Source organism: Motacilla alba, chromosome 1 (genome assembly GCF_015832195.1).
Source record: "Motacilla alba alba isolate MOTALB_02 chromosome 1, Motacilla_alba_V1.0_pri, whole genome shotgun sequence".
Taxonomy (NCBI): Eukaryota; Metazoa; Chordata; class Aves; order Passeriformes; family Motacillidae; genus Motacilla; species Motacilla alba.
In genome coordinates this window covers 5,644,300-5,662,407 of record NC_052016.1, presented here as the reverse complement: position 1 = coordinate 5,662,407, position 18,108 = coordinate 5,644,300, and the positions used below count along the sequence as shown (strand labels likewise).

The 18,108-nt window shown below is 42.6% G+C and overlaps 1 long non-coding RNA gene across 1 annotated transcript in view; it reads right to left on the bottom strand.

Moving 5' to 3' along the window:
* LOC119698934 overlaps positions 1–18,108 on the bottom strand; it is a 78,497-nt gene that overhangs the window by 34,196 nt on the left and 26,193 nt on the right. The window contains exon 3 of the long non-coding RNA XR_005256309.1: positions 8,227–8,287. This is a non-coding gene — a long non-coding RNA (uncharacterized LOC119698934). The remainder of the gene's footprint in view (positions 1–8,226; positions 8,288–18,108) is intronic.

Here is an 18,108-nt window from a genome sequence, read left to right as displayed (position 1 = left end):
TAACTCAACACTACCAGATTAGAGGATTGCTGCTGTCTCATTCAGTTTTTGAATATCAATCCACAACTGCTTCATTTTTTTTTCTAGTTTAAGATCCATAGCAGAGCTCATTTCTGAATAATGGCTACAAACTGTCTGTGGACTAAGGCTTAGGTTTCTCAGAAGCAGAAAGTCACACAATTCATAAATGAAGGTATGGCATCACACATGTCAAGGCACTTAATTAGGAGGAGAAGTCATCTCCAGGAAGAACGTGGACCTGTTTCAGCAAGTACAGAGGAGGCCACGAAGATGATTATGAGGGCGGAGCACTTCTCCTATAAGGAAAAGTGGAGAGAATTGGGATTGTTCAGCCTGGAAAAGAGAAGACTTTGAGGTGACCCAATTGTGGCATTACAGTGAGGGGAGCCACAATTGTGGCATTACAGTGAGGGGAGCCACAATATAGATGGAGAGGGACTATTCACAAGGACCTGGAGTGACAGGAGAAGGTGGAATGGATTCAGACTGAAAGAGAGGAGGGTTAGATCCAATATTAGGAAGAAAGTTTTGACTGTGAGGGTGGTGAGGCCCTCACACAGGTTGCCCAGAAGCTGCCCTGGAGCTGGAAAGGGCTCTGAGAAACCTGGTCTAAGTGGAAGATGTCCCTGTTGGGGATGTTGGGACTAGATGATCTTTCAGGTCCCTTCCAATCAAACCCTTTCTGTGATTCTATGATGCTAAGCCTTTGCCTGCTGTGTTCTTTGGAAAAAACAAAGGTGCATTTCCCCAGGAGCTTTTTGCATTTACCAGATTCTCTCCTATTATCAAGAAACGCACATGCCCTCCCCAAAGCACGTAGCAGAGTCGCACTGGAGTGGCTCAGGCGTCCTCTCTGATTGAATGCTGTACTGTCATCCATTATTACTCAAGGCCACTCATAGCATGCATTAACATTTGTAACGTTGGAATCTATTCAGCCTGTCCACCCAATAGCTGACAAACTGGATGTTATTACTTGAAAAATAAATCTCACAAAAAGGGAAAACAAAATAACCTGGGTACACAGAATAACCTATTCTATGCCTGCATTTTCTCTAACACAAGCATTACTAATACTGAATAAGTGGACAAACATTTAATCTGTAACAGCTTCTCACAGAACAAGAAGAATGAAGACTATGCACCTAATATTATTTTGCACTTCCATAACTGAAATGAAAACCAAATAGGCAAATACTTTCCACTAGTTAACTAGTAACAGGGGTTAACTAGTTAGCTGGTTAACTTATTGCTATTCCTTTAAATTAAAAAAGGTGCTGTGTGCTTCAGGGGGAAACAGGCACCAGTAGTAACAAGCTGTTCAGCACTTGGTGCCAAATGCTCTCAAGAATACTGAACACAGAGCACATCCAGAGCTGCGGCAAGTCAGGCTCAGGAAACCTAAAGGTGGAAGAAACACATCTTTCACCACCGCGACGGAAATTAGAGAGAGTAAACCTTACCCCAAAATGTTGCTTACAAGGGCTTTGCTTGCAACAAATGCAATGTAAATTTGCTTGACGTTAATTGGAAACCAATAAAGGCTGCACTCCTGCACGGGAGCTGGGCGATGTCGGGTTAATGGGCTGAACCTATAGGCGCTGCCCAGAATGATCCCTGCTCCTGGAGCTCGGCGGGCTCCGCACGCCGTGTCCCGGGCTGTGACTTCAAAAGGGGTCGGAGGAAGCGGGGCCGGGATCCCGCAATCCCCCCCCCGCCCCCGGAGCCGCCCCATCCCATCCCATCCCATCCCATCCCATCGCACCCCGTCCCGTCCCGTATCTCCCCCTCCGCCGCCTCCGCTCCCTCCCGGCGCGTCCCCGCTCGGTACTCGAGGTCCTTCCTTCCCGTGGGTTTGGTGCACAGGCAGGGCTTGCGTTCAAACCTCTTCCAGTTAAAGACCTAAGCCAAATAACCCGCAAAAGCACACAGCAGCCGCCACCGCCCCCAGGCAGTAAATCCCCATCCTGATTCGCTGGGCTGAACTCTCCCTCCAGACAGAGAGGTTTTTTTGAGGGGGATTCCCCCCCGTTCTCAGGAAACATTTACATCAGTGTCTACAAAGCATTCTTCAGAGACTGATGAGAAGTTCTAAAAAGAGCTTTGTCTTCAATTATGAAGAATATTCAGCTTTAGCACGTAATGTATGTCCCATATCAGCCAACGCTTTGCACAAGCGACCACAGAACAAAATGTTCACTGAAAAAGCTTCAAGCTATGGCTTGTTTTTTTCAGAGGAATTTGGTGTGATGGTGAACAGGTTGGGCTATAGGAAAGGCTCATTACATCTTCAGAATTCTCACAACAGTTAAGATTTCTAATTTCACAACAGTGAGACTTCTTCATTTTAGTGAACCCCAGCAATTATTTTCTTCAATATTCTTTTTTAACACTGTCCTATACGTTTTTCAGATGGAGTGGTCAATAAGAGATCCCACATAGCCATTGCTCAGAACCACGAATACAATTTGAGCATGCACTGATTAAAATACAATTAAAACCATAGTTGCCTGTTTGCAAGATTTATTGCAACACTTCAGATCTGGCCACTCCTTAGGAGCAAACTTCCTGAGAATGTTATACCCTGCTCCAAAAATCAGCAATTCCCACCCAGTAGGAAGCAGTGGGCAGTCTTGGAAAAAAAGCAATGAATTTGTATCACAGATTAAATGTAGAGATTAGAGGATTAAAATTTTCTATCATGTAGTGCACACTCGGGTATTTAATAATTACATAAATGAGGAGAAAACAGTTGGAAAAGCAGGGCTTGAACTTCTCTTGTTATGACACACAAAATGTGCCATCAAAATAGGTCTCTGTTTTTAAGGGGAAAAAAATTCTAATGAAAACAATACCTTGAGTAGTGGCACTGTGCAGTAGAAACTACATTAACTTGTCATAATATGTTGCTTCTGTTGGTATGACTTTCAATTAAATAACAAAATAAACCTGAGCTTCAGAATACACAGCACTACTGAGGTGCCTGGAATGCAACACATGGGAAGCACCCCTAACGTGGATTTTCTGATTCCTCTTAAGATGTCAATGATTGCCAGCCTCAGCTGCAGGTCACTTTTTTGGGGTTTACCCATATTCTTGTCTTACAAATGACAAATCATGACACTATTTTTAAAAATGCACACACACAAATTAATTCCTCAGAAAAGGTGATTCAACATAAAGCCAGCTATGATCTGAATGAATGGGGGGAAAACCCTAAAACCCCCAAAACTTATTAAGATGTCATTTGCTTCATTTAAATTGCAGCCTTTTTCTTCTTCTTCTTCTTCATTTCAGTCATATTCTGCTTTCTGTGAGCAGGTACTGAGTCCTGACTTTGCTGAAGAATTTCAGACATCATTAGCATCACTGACTAACTCTTTTCATAGTTCCCCATCTTTTGCCATTTTTATAGTATAGGACATTTATGATGCTTGCTGTGGCACCTTCTGTGCTCAGGCTCACAGAAATCCTCATCAGCTTCCACAGAGGGCAATCTGCTGTTGCTGCTGCTGGTCCAAGTGGTGCACATGGTGAGAGAAAAGATGGCAAAAGCTGCCAGGGACAAACCCCATGCAAGCAGCTCCACATGCCTGGTCCTCCCATCTCTCTGAGCATCCCCTTTATTCTTAAGATGCTCCGAAGCACAGAGACATGTTCAGATCAAGGAGAGTTCCTTGCCTGTGCCTTTTCCTCAGTGAACTGAGTTTGTGGAACTGAGGTTTGGAGTACTTGGTGCAGTGACAGCTCTCAAATGAAATGTGTTCTGTGGCAGGACTTCTGAATAATCATTCATCACAAAGAGTGATTAAGTGTCAGAGCTCATGACTCTTTTAGAAGCTTATTACTACTATCAGTGCATGTAGCAGTGAGGGAATGTTTTGGTTTTCTTTTTCTTCTCGACTCCTAAGATTTGGAGTTGAGAAGAAATTGATTTGGGAAGTAGCTCATGTATACTGATATTAAGTATTAACATGAAACACTTGATTTAGAAAGCTTTGGGTATTTCCAACATTTTGTTACAGTCCAAAAGATTATGCAAAGTTCACAAACAGCCTTTTCAATTGATCCAGACACGTAAATAATCATGCTGCTTTTGCAGCGAGGCTAAATCTGCTTTGCTAACTTTAATGTCACATTTCAGTAAACAGAGACTTCTGAAGATTCTTTTTTTAGTGTTTCAGCATATTATCAATTTTCATTGAGGTGAGTATTTTTAATATATCTCTGTAGAGTTAATCACCATTTACAATGTATTGTATCACACAACCTGCACCAATACCTGCACCAAAAAAATGCATAAAACCATAGAATTATAGAATGGTCTGGGCTGGAAGGGACCTTAAAGACCAAATAATTCCAACACCCTGCCATGAGCAGGGACACCTTCCACTAGACCACATTGCTCAGAGCCTCACCCAACCATGCCTTGAACACCTCTGGGGATGGGGCAGCCACAACTTCCATGGGCAGCTTGTGCCAGTGCCTCACCACCCTCACAGTAAAGAATTTCTTCCTAACACCTAATCCAAACTCTCTTTCGGCTGGAATCCATTCCCCCTCGTCCTGTCTCTACACGCCCTTGCAAAAAGTCCCTCTCCATCATATCAGGGAAAAGCGAGAAACGCTGAACTTGCTGGAGCTGCCTCTAACAGCCTCTTTTTGCCTCGAACCGTCTCTTTTTTTCATTTTCTGCGGGTGAATAAATAAAAAAGGCGGAGAGGGGATGGAGTTCATCAATCGTTTCTCCAGCTGCGCTTCCCCCCGGCCAGCGGAGCGGTGCAGTACCGCGTTCTGCCGCGGGGGGGCGACACCCCCGCTGCCCCGCCCGTTTCCCGGCCCCGCGCCGAACGGAGCCAAAACGGCCCCAAAACCACCAAAAAACCACCCAAAAAACCACCAAAAAAACCCTCTGGGAGCACCCCGAAGGCGCCAGGAGGATTCCACCAGGCCACAGCGAAACCTGGCGGGGTTGTCCGAGCGTTAGTATGCAAGGGGAGCCCTGAGAGATTCGTGTGAATAATACCAAGAAGGTCTAAGCCTCTTAGTGCTGCGGGAGTGGAAAATCCCATTTCAGGCGTTTGTGCTCATAACGAGGAAAGAGGGGAATGAAGGGTTTTGGTTCTAAGCAGCTAAAGCGCTGTCCAACTGCAAGACAAGTGGGATGTAGCACTCAAGTAATGACTGTTTTGGTGTCAAGTTAAGCCCTAAAATGTACAGAGATCTTACTAAATGAGTAACAATGGGGTCTGCCCTCTATCTAGCAAAAAAAAAGCAAAACAAAACAAAAAATCATTTTCCAAAGTTAGTAATAACAATCTATGATAAAAGGTATAGTAAACCAGTTTATTATAATAAATATTTCACTAAAATATTGTGATTCAACTTTCTCAAGATTTTTTTGGACATTCTTAGACCAGTTTTATTTATGAAAGTAAGCATCTCTGTATTTAAAGGTGTTAAGAGCTCATGTTCTTGCAAGTTTACTCAGGACAGCTGTTAAACTCTTAATTCTCCTTCCACTGCTCTAAGGAAAATTAAATGCTGCAGATGTTATCCTTTATAATGCCATATATACAGAATCAGTTCCTCATTTGCAGGGCAAGTTATTTATTTTTTCCTAGTGATCTTCAAGGCAATCATGATCATTAGGCATTGCCAGGGTTAAATAAACATGACCTAAAGTGATCACAAGTCAGAAGTTATGTGAAAGAGATATTCTCATGTCAATAAGTGGAAATCTAGGAACTGCACTTGAAATATTTCAAACAAATCCGTCTCTTCAGACAAAAACGTATTAAGAACACAAGCGAAAAGGCAGAAATAGACCTGAAACTAAAACATTTCCTGTCTCTGAGATATATTTGAACTAGACAGTCTACATTATTAAAGATGCTAGTGGTCGCAGATAATCAATAGGTTAAACTTCATAAAATAAAGGAAGGAAAACCCAAAAACCAAAATGGCAACAACAACACAAAAAAAAACAAAAAAAAAAAACCAACAACAACAAAAAAAACCCCAAGGAAGCAAGCAAACAAACAAACAAAAAAAGACAAAATAAGAGAAGAAAATAAATTAATACTGTTACACTCTCTGAAAGTTTTACCCATTCCAGTTCCACATGTCTGACCCCCTTCCACTCCACAGCAACAGCCCTGAGTGAGGACATGAACCCCTGGTGTGCCCTGGCAGCATTTCTGCAGCTGCAGCCTGGACAAGCCCACCTGCCAGGAATTCCCCTAAGGACAACTGCAAGGAGCTTAAGAAGATTTGCATCCATTCGTAAAAGATCACTTTGCTTAAGATGAAGCCTATGTGGAACTTGCAGGAACCTGGGGTATTTTGGGGCTATTGCTAAATTTCCAGACCCCCAAGCCCATGCAATTCCCAGTTCTTGGGGGGAAGGGGGGCACTGAGCACCAAGTGCCTCAAGGTTGGCCCTCCTGGCAAGCAGAGGAGCCACTTCAGAGCAGTCCCTGCTGTCCAGAGCCATTATTGCCTGACATTGTTTCACTCCACCAAGCTTTCCTCACCTCCTGAAACCTCTCCTCCTCCCATCCCACCGAAAGGGAAAAGCACATCTCTAAAACCTTCAGTGGAGAACTATTGCCAGGGATTATTTGAAACTGAAGAGCGCTCTCTGTGCCATGATTGGTGCAAAACCCACCTTCACAGCTCTTATCCCGTGCTGTAAATCCACTGTTACCCTCAACCTCTCTGATGCTTCCTGTGCTTTTGCAATTGCCCTCCCAGATTTCCACTCAAACCTGGGTTTTTCCTCAGGCTTGCACACAGAAAGGTCCACTGAAGCCAACAGAAATGCTCCTCCACCTATCCCACAACCCCATTCCAGGGTCTCCTCCAGAATCAAACCTCAGGTTATCTGAGCCTCTAAGAAAAAGTTGTTGTTACAAGACAATGCCAACATCCCACAGCCAGCTTGTCACAAGCAGAGACTTTTTAACAATGAGAAAAAGAGAAACATCATGGAATTAAACAAAAAACTGGAAAGCCACGCATCTTTATTTTTCTTGTGTATAGCACCAGCCTCTTAGAAAAGGGTATGGCTCAAACAGTTTTATTTAAATACTGCAAATTAGTGAGCAGGAGCAATGCCACCAGTAAAACATGGAAATTTGTATGACAGGTTTTCAATATAGAGTTTTCAACCCTAGACCATGAGGAGTTCTTCAGAGCTCCAGGTGGGAGGTGGGAACACTTGCCTGACTTTTTCATCTTAAAAAACTCTGAGCACATCTTTAAACAGGAGCCATTCAGAACTTCAGAGAGTATCTGAGCTCTTCTAGTAAGGAAAAACAACAGTAAGGAAGAAAATTTTGCATAGTTGTGTTTAAAGAGAAGGGAGTGTGGCAGAGTAGCCACACATAAAACCAGTTAAACCCCACTTTTATCTGTCACACTCACCAGGAATTTTTATTCTGTCCTCTTTCATTTATAGTAAGTGCACTTATTACTGGTTTTGAGTCTGTTTCCTTGCTAAGACATTTTATAGCTGGAATTAAGGAGTCAGAGCTCTTTGAAGCATCCTCAGCAGATAAGAAGACTCATTCACCAGGTTGTTAGACACAATGAAAGAAAAGATGCATGAAACCAAGAGCACTTGCACAATCCTCCTCCCCAGTCATCTGTTTCCTCTCTGCCACCTATCTTCCAGGTTATGGTCAGCAGAGTTTAAAGAGCTTCAGCTTTGTGAATCTTTGGGGGTTTTTTTAAGACATATTTTACTACCAACGTGTACAGAAGCAGCCACCCAAAGCAGAATGGAGTTTTTATCCTGAGCTGTTGTACTGGTCCTTTAACTTTTTATGACTCATAGTTCAAGTATTTGGGAATTCCCCTCTAAATATGAGTTTGACACACTTGCATTATGGAAAGTTATTTTATTCAAAAAAGTAACAAAATGCAATATTCATGCAATACCCAGGTCTGTATTTAACACCACACAATTGGGTTTTTCTTTTTCTTTTTTTTTGCAATAAAGCTTCTAATTAAAGACAGATTCCAAAAAAAATCGAGAACAAGACTGAATAGCAGAAGTAGCAGCATTGAAAGACACAATCACAGTGTTACACATCCAAGCAAGTCAGAATTTTTTTTAACTATTCAAACAATGTTAGAGCTGTTTACCTCCTCCCCCGGACCCCCCCAGCTGCATGTAAGAGTACACAGCTTCTCTCTTACCTGTGTGCTCAAGTCCCTTCTTGGTGGGCTGGCTACTCATCAGGGATCACCTGACTAAAGCCTGGAAAGAAATTAAAATACAATCAGCTGACCACCCTTGCTCACTGCCTTCCAGCTTAAATACTCCTCTCCACAGCACTTTGGTCATGTGAGGCAGGACATAACCAGCTGTCATTGCTTCAGAAAAAAAGGGAAATGGGCCCCTCTGTTTCCACCTCCTTCCTTCCTCCTGGCTCACTCTTTCCTATCTGTCCCTGCCTCCGACCTCCTCCCTTTCTCATTCTTCCACTTTGCTCATTCACTGCCCGCCTGGCTGGGGTCTCCCAGGGGAAGCCGCATTCCACAACGCACAAGCATTTCCCCTGCATCCCGAGGTTTCTCAACAAGCTGCCTACACGTTTGTACTGGAGGGGGGAAGAAAAAAAAAATTAAAAGAAGAGGGAAGAAAACAAAAAAAAAAAAAAAAAAAAAAAAAAAAAAAGGAAGAAAAAAATAAATCAGAAAAAAGGCACCACATTCCACAACCCTCAGTCAGCCCTGGCAGACTCGGAGACATTTTCAGTCACACAGCACAAAATGCATTAGTCAGAGCTGAAAGACCACACACTTTGTACCACTACCATGCTAACAGAGAATGGTCTGAGCAGAGCTACAGGAAAAAGGAAAGGAGGGGTTCCTATTGGTGCTTCCATTTTACACGGGGTGGTCACTTAAATATATGAAAAATCCGCAGGAAAAGGCCCAAAGTTGACATTCCCAGCAGGAACAATGTGGACGTGGGCAGCGGGGAAAGCTCTCCGCTGGCGGAGCGCGACCTTTGCCGAAAGGACTCCCCCTCCAGCAGGATGCGTTATCCCAAAGGCTGCAAGACATGATCTCAATCAGAACCTCTATCTCCCCAATGGTTCGTTCATAGGAAATACGAGCCTAGAAAAAGTGAAAGTAATACTGCGTGATTCAGATTCCCCGAAACCACATATACTTTCAGTTCAGACTTCTCTCTTCTTCGCTGCTCCTTAACAGCTCTGCAGCTTTATCCATCTACGGAGTTTTGTTTCCTCTACTTACGCAGTTTCAGCCCTCCGTGGTCGCAGGGAATCTGATCAGCAAGAAACGAGAAGGGAGCTCGGCGTAAAAAAAAAAAAAAAACAAAAAAACCCCTCCGTCCTCATCCCAATGACCTAATCACTCATCTATCTGCTCACTGCTTCCGTCCCCCACACGCACTTATCTCTCGCTTGAAGGCATTTTGGGAGTGAGGACGCGGCTTGGGAGAAAAACAGCGCTTCTAAAATCACATCAGAGAGGGACAGCGCTGCGAGGAGCGCGCGTTTGTGTCACTGGGAACAGCACCACGGAGCCCCCAGCCCCAAATTCCCGCTACCGGCTCCAAATTCCCTGCTCCCCTCCTCAAATTCCCCGCTCCCCTCCTCAAATTCCAGGCTCCCCCTCTCAAATTCCCTGCTTCCAGCCCCAAATTCCCTGCTCCCAGCCCCAAATTCCCTGCTCCCAGCCCCAAATTTCTGGCTCCCCCCCTCAAATTCCCTGCTCCCAGCCCCAAATTCCCTTCTCCCAGCTCCAAATGTCCTGCTCCCAGCCCCAAATTCCCTGCTCCCGGCTCCAAATGCCCTCCTCCCCTCCACAAATTCCCTGCTCCCAGCCCCAAATTTCCGGCTCCCCTCCTCAAATTCCCTGCTCCCAGCTCCAAATGCCCTGCTCCCAGCCCCAAATGCCCTGCTGCCAGCCCAAATTCCCTGCTCCCAGCCCCAAATTCCCTGCTCCTCCCGGGGCTGTCCCTAACACACTCTGCCAAGACCCAGGGGCTTAACCCAGCGTCAGGGAAGTGTAGGGAGGCGGGGGGAAGATGGGGAGAGCCCTCAAGCGCCTGCACTGGAATTTCTCTTCAGGAAAGTCCATGCTTTAATGAAAGACTGATACTAGATACCACAAAGAAACTTTTATTTCTCTACGCACATGACTCAGATGCATTTTCTATGTGGCTTATGCGGTTGTGTTATGTTTCATCTTAAAAAACTGTTTCAAAGAGACCTTTAAACATTAGTTTTAAGAAAAACTCGATGTGTTTATGCATAGTGAGTGTTTTTAAACTGCCTTTTATTGCACGATGCTGTATAAAGCAGAGACACTAATGTCTGTTTTCATTATAGACATAATTTGAATCTAATACCAAACACAATAATCTGTAAAAATATTTATTTGAAGTTACATCCCTAAATAGTTCCCAGAAAAGTAAACAAACTGAACCCTTCAACAAAGCAGATCCCCTTAGTTACTATATTGTTATCTGTCCTCTTTTCTCATGTTCTGGATTTTGAAAATACATTTACTCACTGTGTTATTGACTTAGATGCATTAGTTTATAAAATAAATGGTAGCTGCTGCTGTGCAGTATTTCAGCAGAGGGAGGCTGTCCAGAACTGCCTCAGAGACTGAACACTGTCGCCATTATAACAAAAGCATTAAAATGAATAATTCATGAGCAAAGGAAGTACCCTACCATTAAAAGGCACCGAGTATTTAATGAATTGTCCAAAAGCTACCCCTTTTACTGCCCAGTTCCTCTTACTACTTAATTATGCTACATTTTTCTAAAATGGCATAGAGTAGTAATCAGCAGAAACACACAGATCACTTGTAGGAGACTTTCCTGAGGAGTAAGAAATAAAAGCTAAAAAATGAACCAGAGAGAAGGAGGGGGGGAAAAGTGTTTATGTCTGATGATGGATATATTAAGGAAATGAGACTTCAGACTTGAAGGCTTTTCCAAATTGTGCTTTTGAAACTTGAAAAGGAAGAACATCGACAAATATTCTTTGCAAAAATAAAGGCAATCAGTTCTTTGCCTTTATCTGGTACCTTCTTTTTCAGGACCCCAAGGCATCGTGAAAATGCTCGGGAATTCAAAAGCCCCATTAGTGAGGACTTTCAGAACTTTCCTCCTGTTTATAAGGTCTCAAGAAGACTAAATTATTTTCTCCAGGTCACACAGGAAGGCTTGGAGACTGAGGCAAGAATAGAGCTTCACCCCCTGGTTACCAGTCCTGTGCCCAACAAAAAGAGCAACTTCCTTGCTTTATGCTAAACAAGCATCAAAAAGTTCAACAGTCCTGCAGGTTTTAACCTAATAAAATAAACAGTGGTGGACAGGCATTTTCTGCAGGGATAGCAGAAAATTCCAAACTATTAATCCCACATTACACCAGAATTATGTGCAACCTTAAGTTTTGAATAACATATTTAAAGGAGTTTGGCCTAGAGTGGTATTTGCTGGTGTTTCTTTTATCTGCTGCAGGAAACACACAGACAGTGCCTGGAAAGAAATTTATTTCTAACATACACTTTCAAACTTTTCAAGATATTCAAAATTGGTACACTAACATTAATAAACCTCTCAGATTTAATTTGAACCAACATCCAGTTCTTAAAATTGAAGAAATTACATCTCTAAGACATTTTGCCAATGGGACAGCCTTCCATAATGTCAAGCAAAAGCCATCCTAAATATCTTTACTTACATGGGTCACTTTTTAGCTGCCCTACTCTCTTACACTCTTGGGAAGAACTCAAACACAATTCTCATTCCAAGGCTCTCATTGCAACAAGTTCACCAATTATGAGGCAGCAAGCCCACTAATGCTGAGATACAAAAAGATATCCCCAAGGCATCATGGATGGAATGAAAACATGAGGTGTTACATTGCAAAATCAGACACTGCCACTGGTCAACGCTGACGCTCCTGGGCTTTTTATTTTTAAACCAGTTGGTTTCTTTGCAGAGCATTGGTAAGCACTTTTTGGATTGTGACTCGCCAATGTCTAGGTATTTTTTCACTTTTTAAAAAATTTCAATAGCATCTATTTGAGAGGGATGCTCTTTTGATCTGGTATTAGATGGATGACTTCCATCTGCCAAAAAAAATTTGCCCTTCAGTCAACTCAGAGCTGCTCCCACAGCAAGTCCTTACAGGAATAAGGAAATGCTCTTTAACAGTTAGAACAATCTGTACAGTTAAAAATATTTTTAGTCTTCAGTCCCCAAGGAACTGTGAGTAGAACTGAACTGCAAAACAAATATTAAAAAACCCCGTAATTTTTTGTTAGATATAATTAATATAGCCCAGCTCACAGCAAGCAAGTTTATTGTAACTGATAGACTATTTCAGTACAAATGACCATTAATGGTTTGATAACTTGTGGCAGGAAGAAAGAGGAGGAAAACCCACAAAATATTTATGATAACTCTTCCAAAGATGGAAGAAGTTATCTTTTTTAAAATTGCACCAAAAAACCCCCAAGAAACCAATTAAAGAAAGAAATGCTATGAACACTTCAAGTTTATCGCCTTCAAAATATTTATCTTGAGTCTACATTACAGGAGAAATTCTGTGTTGACATAAACCAGTATGAGTGTGTCCACCAAACCAGCAACCTCCACCACAGCACCCAGACTACTGAGTCACTACCTAAACACAAGTGTTCCAGAGAACAAATAGCATCAAATAAATTACTCCAGAGAAAACAATGGGAAAGATCACCACTACTTCTACTTGGAAGTAGGTGGGAAAAAAAAAAGAAAAAAAAAAAAAAGGAAGGAAAGGAAACAAAAAGTCATCACGTCTGTAATCAGAGCAAAATTTCCAAGTGAAAGGAACTCAATCAGCGTTTTGCTACTTGGACAAGAGGGAGAGGGGATGGGAAGAGACAGGAGAGACTTGCAGAGTCGTAACAGTCAGATTGGTACATTGTTCAGTATGCCCAGCTGTCTCCAAACTACATTATGGCTGCAAGCAAGAATGAATGGAATTATATGTATCAGTGTAATGATAAGGTGACAACCAAGTGCTAAAGAAAAAATAATAAGAAATCAAAGGTGAAGGAAGCGTTCAGCTATGCAAGAATAACCCATCTGATCTCAGTATGCCAAAAGTGTGGTCAGATAATGTATACAAATTTATGTCTAGGAGCTTAGATATGTTTAGAGAGTTTTGATATTTGTTCTACCTCCAGTGAGTGAATTTATGTTCCACAGAGCGGTGGTGTTTACCACACTGTTGTTTACTTCTATCAGCAGAGTTGTGTAGACTGTGCAGTGAACTACTCAGACCTTTCAGTGCTACAGAGGAGCAGAACTTATTACCTAAGCATTCTAAAATAAAAAACAGTTTTCAGCCATTATTATAAATTCATTTTCCACATCAAAAAACAACTTTTAGAGGACATTTTGAGGGCTAAATAAACAGATGCAGATGCAAGAGTAATGAAGGTGATTTCCACCTTCTTTATTGCAAAGAAATACCTCAGAGGAGATATGTCAGCACATCTACAAGATCACAAAATAATTTAGGTTGGAAAAAACCTCTAAAGGTCATCTAGTCCAACCCCTATGCTCAAACAGGGGCACCTGCAGACCATTGCCTGGGGCCACCTTCAGAGAGCTTTCAAACACCTCCAAGGACAGAGACTCTACAATCTCTCTGGGCAACCCATCACACAGTGCTCCATCACCCTCACAGCATAAAAGTGATTCCTAATGTTCAGATGGAGCCTCTTGCCTCAGTTTGGGGCCACTGTCTCTGTTCCTGTCACTGTGCAGCACTGAGAACTGGTTCTGTCTGCTTTGGAACAACCCTTCAGGTATTTAAACTCATTTGTGCTCCTCCCTCAAAACCTTCTTTTCTCCAGGCACAACAGCCCCAGCTCTCTCAGCCTTTGCTCACAGGTGAGATGCTCCAGACCCTTCATCACTTTTTGTCCCTTCACTTGAAGGGAAGTCCCTAGTAGCTCCATCTCTCTTTCACTGGGGAATCCAAAACAGGACCCAGCACTGCAGATCAACAGGGCGGCGCAGAGAGGAAGGATCACCTTAGATCACCCAGGAATCCCCTTCCTTCACCTGCTGGGCAGCACTCCTAGCACAGCCCAGGATGCAATCAGCCCTTTTCAAGGCAAGGGCACACTGCTGGCTTCTGCTCAGCTTGGTGTCCACCAGCCCCCCGGGGCTTTTCTGGAGAGCTGTTCCCAGCTGCTCATCCCTGGATGGTGCCAGGACTGTTCCTCCCCAGGCAGGACTTGGTGCTTGCCTCTGCAGGTCCTCCAGGTGTACAGGTCTTTGAGGAAAGGAAAAGTTGCATACCTGGGCTAAGGTGCACACTGCTTTCATTGACACCATTATTTCTTTCTTTCAGATGCAGGCTGGGCTTCCTGAAACAGATTTTGTTTTCCTTGCCTTCCCCCCCTGACAAGGAATCCCTCAGCCTCACTATTCTCTTCCTCTCTCTCTCAAATACTAGGTATTCCCTGGAGTAAAAAAGGTAAGATTTTAGTGACAGTTCATTTCTGTTACCTTGACATTTTCTGCCTCTTCCACAGTTTTCCAGCATTTTGAGAGAGTGGGTTTAGAACAGAGAACTTAGAAAGGAAATATATGTAAAACATTTCCATAATTAAAAGTAGTAAAGTCGCTCAGGTATTTCTTTGCGGGATGTTCTCATGGTGTTTTCCAACAGAACTAAAGCAGCAAAAGCTCTCTGAGTTTGATGAACTGGTAGAGTCCCACTGCAGTCTCTGAAATGTCAAACTGTCATAGGAAGGACAGCAGAAAATGTTTTCTTTTGGGTCTTATCAGACAATCTACTGCCTAAGTGGTAGCTACCAAACAGCTTCTCTGACACAAATACAGTAACCACAAATTCTCTTCAGATTTCACAGGTGCAATTCAGCTCTTCCAGTCCAGTTTTCTGGTGCCATCTCTCCCCTGACCTCCTGCAGCCAGTTCTCCCAACTCCAGAGGGCTCAGGATCTGCCCCAGGGCTGCACACCCCGTGCAAAGGCCTGGGACACACTGCAGCACCTCAAAGAGCACTGAACAACGATGTGCAGGCACCAAAACCCACCCTAAGCACCCCAAATTACAATGTGAGTCCTTTTCATGCTCATATTTGAATCCTTTGGCCAAGCCGTGTGTCCAAGACCCTAAATCTCTTTATCACATGAATGTATACATTGTCTGTCCCAAAGTAAGAGCAATTATACTCAGCTATAAACTAGAAACTACTTATACATTCAACAAGACACTGAGGGAAATCTAGGCCACCTTACCACAGCATAAAAAGGGGAACAAACTGGTTTGTTTCCAGAATAGAAGAGAAAGTGATTTTTCTTACAGCACAAAGTTCACCAAGAGCCCCTCAGATATTGCCAGCACAAAAAAAACCCCAAAAAATTCAGCCAAAACAGAACAGTCCTGCACCTGTGCTTCATATTCCCAATGAAATTTCATACACTCTGTCCCACAAAAACAATGACACTGGATTTTCCTCACATCTTTTCCAGTGACTTCCATATTTTCAAATCCAGTTTTATGCTCTGAAATATTTACAGACCCATGATCTTTCTAATTAAGGGAAAAGAAAAAAAAATAAGAAGAGGAAAGGTATCTTCAAATATTTCTTCTTTGCTATTAATACACTTCTGAAAACATTTAAAAGCTTCTCCAGACCAACATTTCTAAGAAAAATATGAACTCAATCACTTGGCTCAGAAAGGTGCAGCGATATTGTAGCTCTGAGCTGGCTCCTCAGGGACCAGCACCAGTTTAAGCATATTGATATTCATTCAGCTTCCTCAGAGAGGCCAATAAAGCCAATCAAGGAACACAGCACCAATAATTACTCTCATTTCTACTGCAGTATTTTCAGGTGCTGCAGTTTCAGGCTTTGGTGCTGACTTCTTTTGTTTGATACACAATAAAAATTTGGGGATTTTGCTGTGAATGGACACCCATTTTGGGGCTCAATGGCTGCAATGTGACATGCTGTGAATAATCTCACTGTGCTGGATGCAGGCACACAAACAGGAGGGCTGTAACAGCTCCCTCACACCTGGACTGTTCCTGTACAAGTGAATTTTGTCCCATGTATACAAAACCAGGAAGAATATTCATTGCATGTGTCTATAGAAGCATCTGCTCAGTATTTATCAGCATACTTGTATCTTGTTACATCATCTCAAGCAATGATTACACTCAAAATGAAGAGTCCTGCAGGGATTCCTAGCAGAAAGGAAGGAGGAAGATTTCATTGTTATTTTCCAGTTCTATCTCACTGGGCTTATTCAGGACATCAAAAACTTATCATTATAAACAAGACTGATGATCAGTGGTCAGCACCCTGCTCTCTGTTCTGTTCTACCAAGCTGTTTTATAAACAATCAAAGCTATAATTAATAAGCAGTGACATTCATCAAGAACTGCACTTGCTTTCAGTGATCAAAAAATTTAAGCATGTTACATATTATCAAAAAATATTCATTTTGGTTAGGTTTTTTAATAATTTTCAATAGAGAAGAAATGAGAGTTGAAGTTCTCTGGTCTTTGAGAAACTGTCATTATTTTGTTCTGGTTTAAAAAGTTTCAACAGCTTATTAAAAAAATTTATCCTGTACAAATGTGAGGTATTAATTAAAATTCAAATAGCTTATTCGCAGTTTTTATGGCTAGAAGCCTAATTCTTTTCTATAGCATGTCATTATTTAAATCAAGTCTTATTTGAGAACCATGGGAAAACAAAAGATAGGAGAGGACCTTGCCAAACTGAATGAATGTCAGATTTCAAGGAAGAGTGGAGAGCAAGAACAGGACAGAGAGAAAGAAGAGGCAATTTCAAGTCCTAAGGAATGTTAAATTTGCTTATCCAAGTCCTTAAATATAATATCCATTGCACCTAAACAATAGGACTGAAAGCCATGATTTTGAAGGAAATTATCTCAGTGATTTTCTGAATCTGTCTTTCAGGTTGTGAGCCAGATGGAGGCACATGTGGGCTTGCCAAGTGACCAGCCTTTTAGAACTCTTCTTAGCTACTTATCTTAGGAAAACTTTATTGCTGAATTAGTATTCCCTGTTCCTTAATGCTTTCACAGAATCATTAAGGAGGTAAAAAGGCACACAGGTCTGTAAAGCATTACCGCTTCTAAAAATGTACATTGCACAAAAAGAGATCTGAACCAGTGTGAAGCTGAGCACTCAAAAGGCAGATGGGGCCAGACTGAAGGACCCTTGAGCACCTGTAAATATATCTTGTTTTGTGTGTGCACACACCACAATAAAAATCCTCAGCTATTACTCAAAACCTAGATTTCTTTTTCTTTTTTTTTTTTTTATTTTTGAACAGGTCCATCCCAGTCAGTGCACAAGATCATTGGCTGTTTGCTCAACAAGCAAAGGGATATTCCAGTTTACTCTGCCATTCAGCAGATGGCCACAGACTTTCCTGCCATCTCCTATTTAACTCCAGCTCTGAGACTTCAAATTTCTTCATGGATTCATCACCACCATATGGACACTGGCAAAAGGAATTCCACAATACTTGTAAGCACCACCTACTCATGAAAAAAAGGGAGAAGGACTATTTTAATTTCACACCTGGGGAACTGAGGTGTAAAGACAGCAAGGCTTGGATGACTGTAGTCATCCAGCTTAAGCAGCAGCAAAGAAAATGAGAAATGGTGCCAGGTGACCATCACAGGCTGAGCTGTACTGAAATGGTTCAGCTGCTTCCAAACCACCCCAACCATGCCCACAGCAAGACCCTCCCACAGACCTGGGCTGGGGGCAACCACGTCTGACTAAGGTGTCTCCAACCAGGAGCCAGAGACCTTCAAAAGGCAGCAGCCACTGACCTCTCTGAAGGACAGGAGGCTGTTCAGCAATGCCAACAATCAAGCAGTCAGATGTTCTGAAAATGGGATAAAGGAGGAGGGAAAAGAGCTTTCCAGCAGTGGTGAGGGACTGGACAGTCCCACAGACCTCTGGGAGAGTCCCTGGGCAGCCCTCAGCTGTCCTTAAGGGAGTTGTTCTTGCTT